This window comes from Leptinotarsa decemlineata, unplaced genomic scaffold, assembly GCF_025532065.1.
Source record: "Leptinotarsa decemlineata unplaced genomic scaffold, Ldec_3_MD MMD2_tig00026330_RagTag_RagTag, whole genome shotgun sequence".
Taxonomy (NCBI): Eukaryota; Metazoa; Arthropoda; class Insecta; order Coleoptera; family Chrysomelidae; genus Leptinotarsa; species Leptinotarsa decemlineata.
In genome coordinates this window covers 4,880,768-4,894,789 of record NW_027412690.1, presented here as the reverse complement: position 1 = coordinate 4,894,789, position 14,022 = coordinate 4,880,768, and the positions used below count along the sequence as shown (strand labels likewise).

Sequence of the window (14,022 nt, the reverse complement as noted above, 5' to 3'; positions counted from 1 at the left end):
TTCATTTCTTTCGATTTGTTTACTGCATGTCTTCAAGCATATCTCCCTGACTAATAAGAAATATGTAACTTCAACAAGATGGCCATTATCAATTTTCATAATCCGGAAGTTCCTGATGGAAAACCCTATAGATTCATTTCATGCCAGAAGTTCCAATTCTACCTATCAAACCCATTCCATATGTTGCCTCTGCTGACATGCTCTTAAACGTTTCCATCTAATGAACTTCTTTTACGTGGAAGAAGCGCAACTTCTACGAAGTTCGCCTTGAAAAATATTAAATTATTCCATGCGGGTTTCAGGACACTGAATACTATTTGAATAAATTAGTATTTTCTAGATTATCTCCTTTGATATTTCATTCATATTCTTTTATGCTGATCCAAAAACAATTCGCTTTCTTTGTGGAAGTAATTACGTCCTTCAAAGTTCAAATTTGACTGAAACTTTGTACTTGAGTGGGCTAATTTTCTTTTTGAAATCTTAATTAGACTTGCTTTATTTTCTAGTTACAAAGTTTTCACTTCGAAAACGGTTAGTGATTAATGATAAACTCTTCTATATTTCGTAGTGGTTTGTATCTGAGTAGTTAAGCAATTTTTCTGAGATTTGATACAAAAAAGTATCATTTTTGAGTGAATTATTTAGAATCTCCAAATATTCAGTGCCTCCTGTAATTCATAGCCTCATAATCGCAAGAAAAATATTCAGGTGTTATCTGAATATCTAGTGAGTAGCTGTTCTGAGATGATCCTTGCTGTGTTGAAGCGTTTCTGCGTTTCTATTTTCAGATAATCCCTTGTATGTTCCAAAATGTTTGTTTCTTAACGACCCATTTCCTGGTCTCGTCAATATATGGGACTGATGCTCCGTGTCAAGCAGACTCTTCAGCTCTCAATACCTTTGATTTCTGATTGTTCAAGCACCCAGTACAGAGTCAGTCTCTTCTGGTAACTGCTTCCGCATTCTCAGATCAATTTCGATGTGACTCATATATATACATTGCGCATTGCAAAATTTCATATCCGATTTCTGAACAGTTCCAGGTGTGCTTCTTCTCCATTTACATCTTCATTACTACTTCTCTATAGTCGAAACCGATGAAGGTATATTCAAGTAGCTCTTCAAGAGTAATACGTCGGAACCTGTATGTAGGTGATCATAAGACTGATTTCAGCGAGGTCCTGCTGATTCATGAAAAAGGAGTATCTGCAATAATTTCCTCTTAGAAAAAACTTGGATGTATACCTATCAGATATAATCCTTTGCCATAATACTAGTCAGAAAAGTAGTTATTTTCTGGTAGACAATTGTCAGATCCTACACTGTTAATATGTTGAAAGAGATTGATATTCCAAATATATTGTGAAATATTCATTTTATCAAATGGAATGACTAATTTGACATATTGCCAAGCCCAGAAAATACATTTGGAGCCAATTGGAGTACATCCTCCTATTGACGATTTTGAGGACACCAAGATATAGTAAGTCCTGAGATAGACAGATATTTTATTTAACTACGATAGATAATATCTGTAGCAGGTCATTTAAATAAACACTCTCATTACCAACACTAGGTTGTTAACATCTACACATAATCATGGGTAAACAAATAAACAGTGAAACAATAATAAATATATCACAAACAAATCATTACACACAAGGGTTAACAGTATCGAAAAGCTGCAACAAGAATTATATTCTCTTATATTCATATACAACTATAGTAATATCAAAAATAATCTCAATATTATTCCATTTTGAGTTTGAATTGATCAAGACTTCTCAAGTTTGACGGAATTTTATGATACAGATTCATGTACAACGAATCCATTTTGAAAGTTGTCGAACGTAGTTTGGGTATTTTCAAAATACCTAATTTGAATGATGAAAAAATATATCGTTCATTATAGAAATTTGAAACAGGCGGTTCGTAATAGGTCAATGGTGATGAGGACTCATAAAATTTTCTCAGACTCGATCAGTCATCATGGTAGAAAAAATATATCGATCTAAATACTAATGTGAGAAATGAGACTAATAATAAGTTTGAGACGAATTACTTCAAATTGAATGCCAATACCATAAACGGTAAGACAATGGAGATAATTAACAATAGAAAAGACAAAATGGTTTAGACTTTCGTGGCTGAGGTTTTCAGTGTCATTATTTTTTCGAGTTTGAAAGCCGTGGATTTTTGGAATTTCCGAAAATCCACGGCTTTCAATCTCGAAAAATAATGGCACTGAATAGAAAAGACATTTGAGTTGTTACAGATTGGGAATCTATAGGAAGATGTATGGGAGCCAATGCTCTGGTAGCTCAGCCTGATTTCAAAACAGTATCCATATTTGCCGAAGACTTTGTTGTCATACATATGGGTAGAGTTGAGGTTTGTAATAACAAACAATTGTATTTGGGGTTCAGTATATTGGATATGTCGAAAACTGTCATTTACCTTTTATATCATGTCATCAAAAAACATTACGGATCTTGTGTCATAGTTGTGAGGAAGTGTTTCATAATGTCAAACTATCAATTATTTATATTCGATAGTTTGAACCAGGGGTCTCCAAACTACGGCCCGCGGGCCAAATCCAGCCCGCCAGTGTAATCAATCCGACAGCCAATGATTTACTGTCATCAATCTGGCCTGCGACAGCCAATGATTACCTAATTGTTGTAACTATTGCTGTGATGAGTTGAAGAAGAAAACACAGAATGATAATTACTCGGTTTTATTTACTTGCAAGGTAAAACTTAACGACACAAATGATGACAAAGAAAACTTAACTTAAGTATCTAAGTTTAAGCATATTAATAACTAACAAATAATTGAAATGAATCACAGTAAAACAAAAACACTATGTAATTTATGTAATTGTGATTTCCCATCGACAATAATTTGTAGTTGCGGATAAATTTTACTTGTACCAATTATCAAATGAGATTTAAGATGCTCATCGGTTAATTGAGATCTGTAAACATTCTTTGTGTACTTCATCTTGGAAAACATTTTCTCACACAAGTAAATAGTACCAAAAACAGAAAACAACCCACGAGCAAATTTATGCAAATTATCAAATAGTTCCAGTGGAAGACCCTTATGAAATTCCAACAAAGATGAATTTTGATATTTGTTCTTAAGCATATCACTGCACCGTAAATCAATAATTTCCATTTGGACTTCCGGAGCCAGGGTTTCAATGTCAGAATCAAAAGGATTTTGAAAAAGCTTAATTTCATTCGCAATGACATCAAAATCTGAGAAACGAGTATCAAAATTCATCTTCAAAACACTCAAAGTTTCGATTGCAAAATTGACGGGAAATTCAGTCTCTGTAGTGTGGCTGAATATTTCACATGTTTCAAAATGTGTGAAACATTTTTTACGTAATTGCGATTGAAATAGTATTATTTTCTGCCTGAAGGATTTGATGTTGGTGTATAAATCAGGGAGAAGCTGATTTTCTCCTTGCAATCTCAAATTCAGTTCATTCATATGATTTGTCAAATCGACATAGAAGGCTAACTTCCACATCCATCCACTATTTTCTAAATAGGCAAAAGGGCGCTGCTTCTCATTAAAAAAAAATTCGATCTCTGCTCGAAGTTCAAGAAAGCGCTTAAGGACTTTTTCGCAACTAAGCCAGCGTACGGCAGTATGATATGGTAAATCATTTTCTCCAATCTGTTGAATAAACTCGCAGAATTGTCGGTGATTCAGCTCAGTGGATCTGATGAAGTTAACAACTGATATGACTGGTTTTAGAACTTCAGGCATATCCAAACATTTTCCGCACAAGGACTGTTGATGAATGATACAATGTAAGACTAATGGTTTTGAACCACCATCATTTTCTACAGGCTTTGACACAAGTGCAACCACTCCTTTATTTTTACCATACATATTTTTGCCCCCATCAGTTGTTATAGATTTCAAATTTCTCCATCGAAGGTTCTTTTTATTAATTGCATTTTCAACTCCCTTGAAAATATCTACCCCAGTTGTCGTGCCGTGAGTACTATCAATATCAAGAAGTTCTTCATACACTTCATAGCTTTTATCTGCTCCGCGAATAAAAATCAACACCTGAGCAGTATCTGACACATCCGTTGACTCATCCAATGCCTGAGAAAACCACTCATGATGTCCATTTTTGTCAGACAGTTGAGATGATATATTTTCTGCGATGTCTTGCACCCTCCGAGCCACGGTGTTTGCTGACAAACTGACACTTTTAAATAAATTTACCTTTTCGGGGCATATTCCTTCGGCTACTGCAATCAAGCATTCTTTTATCATTTCTTCATCGGTGAATGGTTTGCCACGTTTTCCGATTTCAAGAGCCACACGAAAGCTGGTGCGAGTTGCAGACTCTTGTTCAGTATTCGCTTTGGTAAACAAAGATTGCTGCGATTTGAGTCCGCGTTCAAATCTTCAAATTTTTCCTTCCGCAAACTTCCTGTATACTTGGAGTAACTTTGAAAATGTTTCGAATAATGTTATAGTCTTTGAGAACAGCTATGGTTTCATTACAAATTAAACATAGCGCCTTATTACTGGACTCAATAACAAAATACTGAAAATTCCATTTTTCTTGGAACATTCTGCATTCACTGTCGATTTTTCGCTTATTTTCCATACTAACAAATCACACATAGAAACAATAAGTCAAATCAAAATTGACGGGTATTACTTTATTTCACAATAGACAGTTTCGCTTCCTTCGCCTTTCCTACGCAGACTAACTCGCAGTTGCGCGGCTAGTCTTTTTATATGCAATTATTACTGCCATCTCGAGGTGATCGGAATATACTAGCTAGAACCAGAACTTTCTCGAACCAACGCGGTGATTCCAAATATTTATTGCCACCTAGCGGGTAGCTGAAAAAGATAGTACATAGTACCACTACTCACTACTCGTCACTAGATGTCGTTAAGTGTCACAATACACAATAATAATTGAAATGCAAAAAAGCGTAAGTTTGCTTAGGTCACGCACTTTGCGACTTTCCTAGTCTAGAAATATAGTTAAGGGCAGAAATTGGCCCTTGGAACAAACTGAAAAAATCATTATGGCCCGAAGGCTTCAAAGTTTGGAGACCCCTGGTTTAAACTATCGATTATAGCTGATAGATAGTTCAAACTGTCGATTATTAAATAAAAACACCATAAAATAAAAAAAATATAAAATAAAATGAAATAAAAATGGCCTTTCAGCACCTTAGAATTAACGTGTGTCGAGCTTCAAAGCAGCCTGTTGAAGGTTTGAAAAGTCATGAAACAGCACTGAAGAAAATACTGAATATTAATTTTGATAAAAAGTACGAGATGAGTGTTATTTTGAAAACAGTTCCGAGAGCAAGAAAAGCGACGAGTTGAAAGCAATAGTGATAATATTTATAATAATAATAATTTATTCTCCATTTGACATTTGACAATGGCATAGGGTTCGTCTAAAGAGGAAAAACTAAAGCAGAATAAAAGTAGCTGGACACGAGTACTTAACAGACAAACATATAGAGAAAGTCTGCAAGCGAACCGACATAGATGAAAAATCAGTTTCGGAAAAATTCATCTATGGAATAGAAACATTTGGTCACCAGAAATTATTTTGAATGTTTTTCGAAACTGTAGAATGTTCCAGAACCTTTCATATCTTCTGGTAGTGAATTGAACAGTTGAAGAGCCATAGCTCTACATGAATTATGATGTAATTGTCTATTACTGAGTAGAATATGAAAGTCATTTATTTGGCGTGTGTCGAATCTATGAAAAGAACTAATTTTAGTGAAATTACTATAATTATTATAGTAATACAAAGAGAATTCGATAATAGCCAATGATGGTAACGTTAAAATCTTTAGATTTTTGAAGTGGTCTCGGCAAGATGTCCTTTTGGATATACTCGCTAAAATGCGAATAATTTGTTTTTGGAAAAGGGAAACACTTGCTGATGAACTAGATACTTCCCAGAAAGAAACTAGTTTGAGATTTCTGAATTGATATGAGTAGCTATTCAGTTTGGACTGTAGCATCTGACAATGATTACTTCATGTGAGGTACTCATCCACCGTTTCACAGTGTTTTGGAAGATTGTGCAATCAAAGTGAATTTGTTTTCTCGAAGTTGAAATTTAAATGATTTGCTCTTAATCACTCGTTTGCTCTTAATCACTCGTTTGCTCTGACAATCAAAATGACAGTAGAACAATTATCATTATCATCAATGTGTAAAATGATAAATGAAATAATGAAACAATTCCATAGTGTAACTGAAATAAGAAGTGTTGAATTTTACTTATATTTCATGATATTGTTGTCACTAATTATTATCACAGAACCCACGTAGACATTCATATAAATGAATTTCAAAAAATAAAATCAAACATTTTCGAACGAAATATGCACTTTCAGTTATCCTGCGACCTAACTAACTTTCAATTTAATCAATGTTTCCAAAGTGATATGAGATTTCAGATTGAAACCGCAGGAATATACATTTCACTAATTACTAGCTTGAGTTCTTACCCATTACAGCATTATATGGAAGGATATGTCAAGTGAAGTACGTGTGGGTTTAAAAGAATTTTCCAGTCGAGTAAATCAAGCCATGTTTCCAATGTGGAAATGAGGTTTCTATTGAATGAGTTTTTCAACGTTCTATTACACCCTTTCATTTGAGGGATGATCGGCGTGTTTGCATTTCGACACAGCTTTGTAATCCAGCTATCCGTTGATATTTCAATCTTTTTGTTTTTTGCTTGTGGGGAAATCGAATAATATTTATACTCCCTCCCACATCAAATGAATATTTTTTTAAAACGTTGCTCGCGGATTTGTTTGTAGGAGCCGTGATGAAGTCGATTGTATCCGATTGAATGTAAATGAAGGATTCCGCAGTTTCACAAAATTCGAATTTAAACATTTTTCGATTCGAGCATAATATGATAAAATAATTCTTGTGAAAGCTACTAACAAAAAAATTAAAAGTTATTTTTATCAAGAACAAACAAATCCTTATATCTCAAAAATCATCCAATTCAAATGTAGTTGGAGTGCTAGTTAGGAAAAAATATTGCAGAAGCATATGCATTTTATACAGTGCGGTCCCAAAGTAACGGTTAAATTCATTTTCTACGTGTTTATGCATGCAAATGAAAAATCCTGAAACAAGTTAATTTTTGTATTTAAAAATACACTTTTTCAATAAAATTATTCAACTGCCCCATCCACCAGCTACACAGGTCTGCGATGAAAAAATTGTGGGATATTTAACTAGTGATTTTAACAGTATTTCGTGTGCAGATTACGGAAAAAATAGTGAAAAAATTCTATCACCAATAGATAAGTCACAAATTTCACCTGAAATTTTCTTATTAAATGACTTTTTAGGTTCGGTATAGGTTCGATGTTTCTGTATTATTTAGCCTATATGAGCGGTAAATTGAGTCTGAATTATGAAGCTTTTATGAACAAGTTACTACACAATGTGAGTGTATATCTAAGATAAAATACGGTTTCAATCTATTTTTTTCAATAACAAAACGAATCTAAACTGGGAAAATCCAGTTCCTACTGGAACAAAGCATGTATGTGTCAGTCTGTCTGCCCCCTCCCATTAGCATTAGACAAGGAAGGAGATTGTTTCAAGTATCTTTCTGAAACGTTTCCTGGTCTATCCGATGCTAAACTAAAAGAAGGAGTCTTCGTTGGGCCTGACATAAAAAAACTTTTAAAAAATGAAAGCTTTGTCACTAAAATGAAAATGAATGAAAAAAATGCCTGGAATTCATTCAAACTTGTTATAATAGGTTTTCTTGGGAATAAAAAGATCCAAACTACAAAACTTTGGTTGCTTAATTGATACAAAACTACAAAATGTTGGGCTGCAGCAAGAGTGTCAAAGTTCATTTCCTTCACTCACATCTGGACTACTTTCCCGAAAATCTAGGGACTGTAAGTGAGGAACAAGGAGAACGGTTCCAAGAAATGGAACGCAGATACCAAAGTCGGTGAAACGTTAACATGATGGCTAACTGTTGGATGTTACAAAGGGAGAATTCACAAGAACACAGCCGAAAAAGTACCAGAAGAAGCTTTGACGGAAAAAGAAAACGTTTTTATAAAGACTTATAATCACTTTGCAAACACTTGTGTATCACTATTATTGTTAGTTTAGCAATGAAGCATTGTTTTTTTGCTCTTACTTCATGTTAAAATAATAAAAATAAATCCACAATTCCTCGTTTTTTTTGTACTTTTTCAATTATTTCATCCTTATTTTGTAGGCAAACTTTACGTGATAGATAAAAATAAATTTCATTTCAGAAATCAGCGCAAAAAACTACATAAAGATCAGTTAACGAAATCATAACAATTTTTTAAAAAGTTTTATAAAAATCTTGAATAGAAAGGAGTAGCATGTGATCCCTCGTTTGGAGGGTTTCCAGTTCTCTATTCAGGCATATGGTATTTTTTTATTTTTGAAATGAGATACTCAAGAAACATTTATTTTATTCAATAGAAACAGATCAACCTCGGCACAAATAACTGTCATGATTGACTATACTATTAGTTATTTTGTAGTCAACTAAGTAGCATCGGATGTTTTTGTTGCGTTGGAATGTCACAAATAGATAGGTTGCATTTGAAATTCAGTTAGTTCGCTGGACCTCTCCAATTATTTGTATTGCATTTTGTTATAAATCTTTGCTTTAGGAATTTCTAAACTTTATCGTGAATTGTCTCGAAATGCGCCTATCTGAGACCCCAAGAAGCGAGATATTGATATTGCTTGGGGAGGGTGATAAAACAAGAACACAATCTGAGTTATGCAGAATATTTAATGAGAAATATCCTGGCCATCACATTTCCCAGTCCACGGTGAGTAGAACAGAACAAAAATTTCGTGAATTTCGAACTGTCAAAGATTTTCGCAAAGCTGGAAAATCAAAACTGAACGACGAGATTAAATTGAATGTTTCATTATCCTTTGAGGAAAACCCACAGACACCTACAAATAATACCATTCATCGTTTGTTTGGAGGTGATTATAACAATGTTTCATGATGAATCTCACTATAGTAATATAGTCATCTATTTATGGGTCGTTCGAGTACTATAGTCATCTCTCGGAGAAATCAGTCCAGTCATCACCCGAAGACGATTGTAGATACTAACAATCGAAACGTCGTGAACTAACGTGACTTGGAATCTCTTAATCTTTTTTTATTTAAATTTATTTATATTTCTTTATTTTTTGTTCAATCGTTTTAGTTTTACTTGTATTTTATTTCACAATTATTTCATTTCAGGTTATTTTTGCTTAATATAATTGTTATTTTGAGCTAGTTATTTTTAATTCTTCTTTTTCAGTTGTTTCGGAGATTTCAAATCATTTTACATATTAGACAATGGAAGTCCAAACTAGTGAATACCATTCATATACAATTCAACTGAATCAAAAACTGAATGAGTACGATCCTGGTCGTAGATTGGAATTTTGTGAAATAATGATGGATAGGTGTCAACGAAATCCAATGTTTCCCAATTTTTTTTCCGATGAGGAACTATTTGCCTTGAATGAAACGGTGAACAAGCAAAATTGTCGGTATTGGAATACGCAAAATCCGCACTGGATGAGGAAAGGTCATACTCAGTATTTGGGAAAATTTTACTTTATGGGATACTAACGGATTTTCGGGATTTTTTCTGTGATGATACTACGTGATGGTAGGAATTTAGAACAGTTTTTGTCGGACTCAGTTTTCGAGATATAGCCTGTCAAAGTTTGTATGATGTCATATTTAACCTCTTTTTTTATGCAATAAACGATTGCAATTCACATATTTTTCATTCAATACATCTTTTTCCATATCATCGCACTTTTTTCGATTCCTTTTCATTCACTTTTTGCCAAATTTCTTGAAATTAGATTAAAATTCCATAATTTATCACATGCTAACTCAACCTAACCTAGCCCGACCTGACTAACCAAACTCAGTCTAACCATACTTAACCTAACCTTACCTAAAAAACTATGTATCCTAAACATCTAACCTGACCTCCGATTTCTAAAAGGAACGTATTTTCAAATAGTGCACCCGACAAATTATGGAATTTTATTTTAATTTCAGGAAATTCGGCAATAAGTGATAGAAAAAAGTGCGATGATATGGAAAAAGTTGTGTTAAATTGAAAATATGTGAATTGCAATCGTTTATTGCTTTAAAAAATTGGTAAAATATGACGTCATACAAACTTTGATAGGCTATATATCGAAAACTAATTGAGTCCAACAAAAAATAAAAATTGTACTGAATTCCTACCATCATGTAGTATCATCCCAGAAAAAATCGCGAAAATCGGTGAGTATCCCATAAAGTATAATTGAGCCAAGTATTCTATTGAAGTGAACGTATTGGCATACCCAATAACAAAATAATTGGACCAAATTTTTTGAGGGGACAGTAACTGGGGCCTGTTACTTGGATTTTTTACAGAATGTTTCAATACCAGATTTATATAGGACAACGTTTTCCTGATTGTGTTAACACCGCAGATATTAATACAAACATATGTGCGAATAATACAAACTCAAAGTCGCCTCCACAACTTATTATCACCCTCAGATATTAGAACGGTGAAACCATCAATCAGTACAGTAGTGTTCTAACATCAAAGGTTGATAATAAATTGTGGAGACGACAGTAAATCATAATACATAAATATAAAATGAAGTATATGAAGTACAATATACCTTGATGAATATACTTCCAATATACTTCCACTGGGGGTAAAACCCTGTGTGTGGGTAAATTACAGAACAATAACAAAGTAGAACAATTATATGAGTAGTGCTTGAGAGCTGAATAAATGAACAATAAACAATGGCATCACTGAAGAGACAATCGCAAGATTGCTCCTTGTGCGTGACATAGCCTCTAGAAATGATAAAAATAATTTTACAAAAATCTTTTATAAAGCACATAACACAAAATTTAAATGTGGATATATGTCGATATAATGTCGATATATCAAGGAAGTTACGTACAGCGCCATCTGCCCGCGAATAGATCAAGCAATAATGTTGATAATTCTGTCAAATACAGATCCCGACCTTGAGAGTTACAAACAAACATACATACAGTTGAAACTAATATAAAGCGTATAAAAACAATATAGAAAATATTTCAATATGTGAATCAAATGTTACTAACTTGTAGATTTTGTCCCAAACTTCACATTGGCCAGAATTTTTTCTAAAAGAGCAAAGAAGTAATGAATAAAAAAGAGAACTATATTCAGACAGACATAAATAAAATTATCCTCTGAGATCAATCATTTGTTCAACCGTACTTTCATGTTAAAAATTTTCTACTTGAAAAGTCCAAGTATTCGCCTGGTAATGAAAATATAAACTTGAAGAATACCTCTGATTTCAATAAACAACTCAATGGATTCCAAATTCAATTTCGGAAGACCGATTTTTGAGTCCAAAAGATGGATCAAATAATTAGAAGCATATTAGTTCTAGTTTTACTGCCAGGATTTTTTGAGACAAATTCTTTATGTGAAGATTGTCTAAAACGGTTGAACTAATACTCGTTTTCATTAACATTATCATCAAATATACCTGAAAATGAATATTTCGAGATAAAATCTCTCCCAACCACCTTCATCGCAGTTTCTGGTACATTTTTGCCGGAAAACAACTATTTCCCCGACTAATACCATGCTGGATATTGCTGGATATCTGACCGACAGTTACACAAGATACCTCACAAAGGTTGATCTGGCAGATGTTTCTCGTTTATCCAGCAGCAGGACCATGCTTAAATTATTCGAGTAGATCACCTACAGACCGGTTTCGAGTTATTACCTGTCATCAGTGCAAGACAATCTGACCCACACAGCAAAGTGGTATTAGCCGGGGAATTAGTTGTTTCTGGCAGGCTATTGGCGAAACCTACCGTGTAGGTTGTTGGGAGAGATGAATATTTAGAGATTTTATTTTGAAATATTTTTTTGAGTATGTACGTCTCTCCTCGATACAGTCTTCAGACATTATCAAATATGTTCAATTGAACTGAAAGTTCCTGCAAAACATGCACGTACTGTAATCCTTAGTAGGTCATATTTAATTATATCCGATTTCTCAGAATGTCTATGTAACTCCGTTTGTGGCTCGCCTCGAGAAATTTTCAGCTCACTATCGTATTGAAGTGACAGTTGTTTGGTATTGCTCATTCCAAGAATGTGTTTATTTCAAACCAAGAGGGAATTCTCACAGAAAAAGGAAGTTTCTCAAATGACCAAAGATGAAAGAGATCAAACATCTCTTTGAGTGATGGAATTAGTAGAAGGAAATTTTATTTCTTCGCTTTATATTCCCTGGAACTACTTTTACTCAATAAACTTCTTGGATTTCAAAATAATTGTATTTTCCAGGCCTGTATGACGGAAAGTATATAAGATAAACATCATGTGATTGGCAATTAATCTATCTGTTAGCTCTTTAATCTTTTTATTGTCACATTGTTCTGAAACTGAAAATATACTTGTTCGATTCAAGATGAACGTTTGAGTTGGGAATCTCAATATGATAATATTATTAACAATTTAAATAACAATAATGATTCGTCACATTGACAGATTATGACAAACATACAAATCAAAAGTGAATGATACACCAATCAACCCAAAGACAGAGTTTGAAAATTTTATTCAAAGAATGAGTTTTTGCTTTCGTACTCAATGTTAAAATAACTCAAATAAGAATTTTACTAGCAAACTCCACCAAAATCATTGATTTTCGTATAATTGGAAACAGAGGAGGCTGTTAACTCGTCCTTTCATCTGCTGAAGAGCTTCGTTTGGTTCGCATGAAATAACTTGTGGGATATGCCACACTTATTTGTAGCTCTGATCAATTAGAAGCCTGAGCCATTTCATTGAGCGCGGGATAAAAAAAGGTGTCAGTATTTATGCACGCACGTAAAAAATTATACTTCGTTTTTTAAAAATTATTTCTCGCTGTAATTTATTTCATTATTCGTTCTTGTTCATTCAGGTATGCCAAATATTTATTAAAATATTATGCTGTGTACTGTGGGACAACCTGACTATGCTTTTATTATTGAAAATTCTAAGATAACTTTGAGAAAAAACATCCAATTTAATGTAATATTTGGAATAATTAAATTTCTCCGGTCTTTAAAGATTATAATTTGTATCTATCATTGATTTAATAATTCATTTTTTGTACACTTATTATATATTAAATAATAATGTAAAAATTTATTAAAATCAATAAAAAAATAACAATGTTACTAAACAAAAATCTGAAATCACAAAGAAATAACATTAAAGGCGCAACCAAAAAAATAAATAATAGAAATATTGATAAATGCTGAAAATTAAAAAAATTTAAAATATTGACAAAAAATGAAAAATTAATATTAAAAGATTGCAAACCAAGTTACGTCACGACGTTTCAATTGTTAGTATCCACAAAAAATGAAAAATAAAAATTAAAAGATTCCAAACCAAGTAACATCACGACGTTTCGATTGTTAATATCCACAAAACAATCGAAACGTCGTGACGTAATTTGGTTTGGAATCTTTTAATTTTTAAATTTCATTTTTTGTCAATGATATTTTTTTATTTTCAGCTGTTAGTATCCACAAAACAGTCGAAACGTCGTGACGTAATTTGGTTTGGAATCTTTTAATTTCAATTTTTCATTTTTTGTTAATAATATTTTTTAATTTTTCAATTTTCAGCTTGTATTGATATTTCTATTTTTTATTTTTTTGGTTGTTGCTTATATGTTATTCCTTTGTTATATCAGTTTTTTATTTAATAAAATTGTTATTTTTTCGGTTAATCTTTTTGATTTTTTCACAGATTTTTTCAGGAATTTTGAATCAATTTATATCATATTAGACAATGGAAGTCCGAACTGATAAAATGCACCACGAAACATTGTCAACCACCTTCAGTTATAATC

The 14,022-nt window shown here is 32.9% G+C and overlaps 1 protein-coding gene across 2 annotated transcripts in view; it reads left to right on the top strand.

Annotated features, from left to right (window-relative positions):
• LOC111507026 (ras-related and estrogen-regulated growth inhibitor) overlaps nt 1-14,022 on the top strand; it is a 155,448-nt gene that overhangs the window by 50,408 nt on the left and 91,018 nt on the right. The window contains exon 1 of one of the 2 annotated variants that reach the window (XM_074182965.1): nt 8,651-8,891. The exons of the other annotated variant lie outside the window; for it this stretch is intronic. The gene's annotated coding sequence lies outside the window, so the exon portion shown is untranslated. Of the gene's footprint in view, nt 1-8,650; nt 8,892-14,022 lie in introns of those variants that run through there. 2 annotated transcript variants of the gene reach the window in all.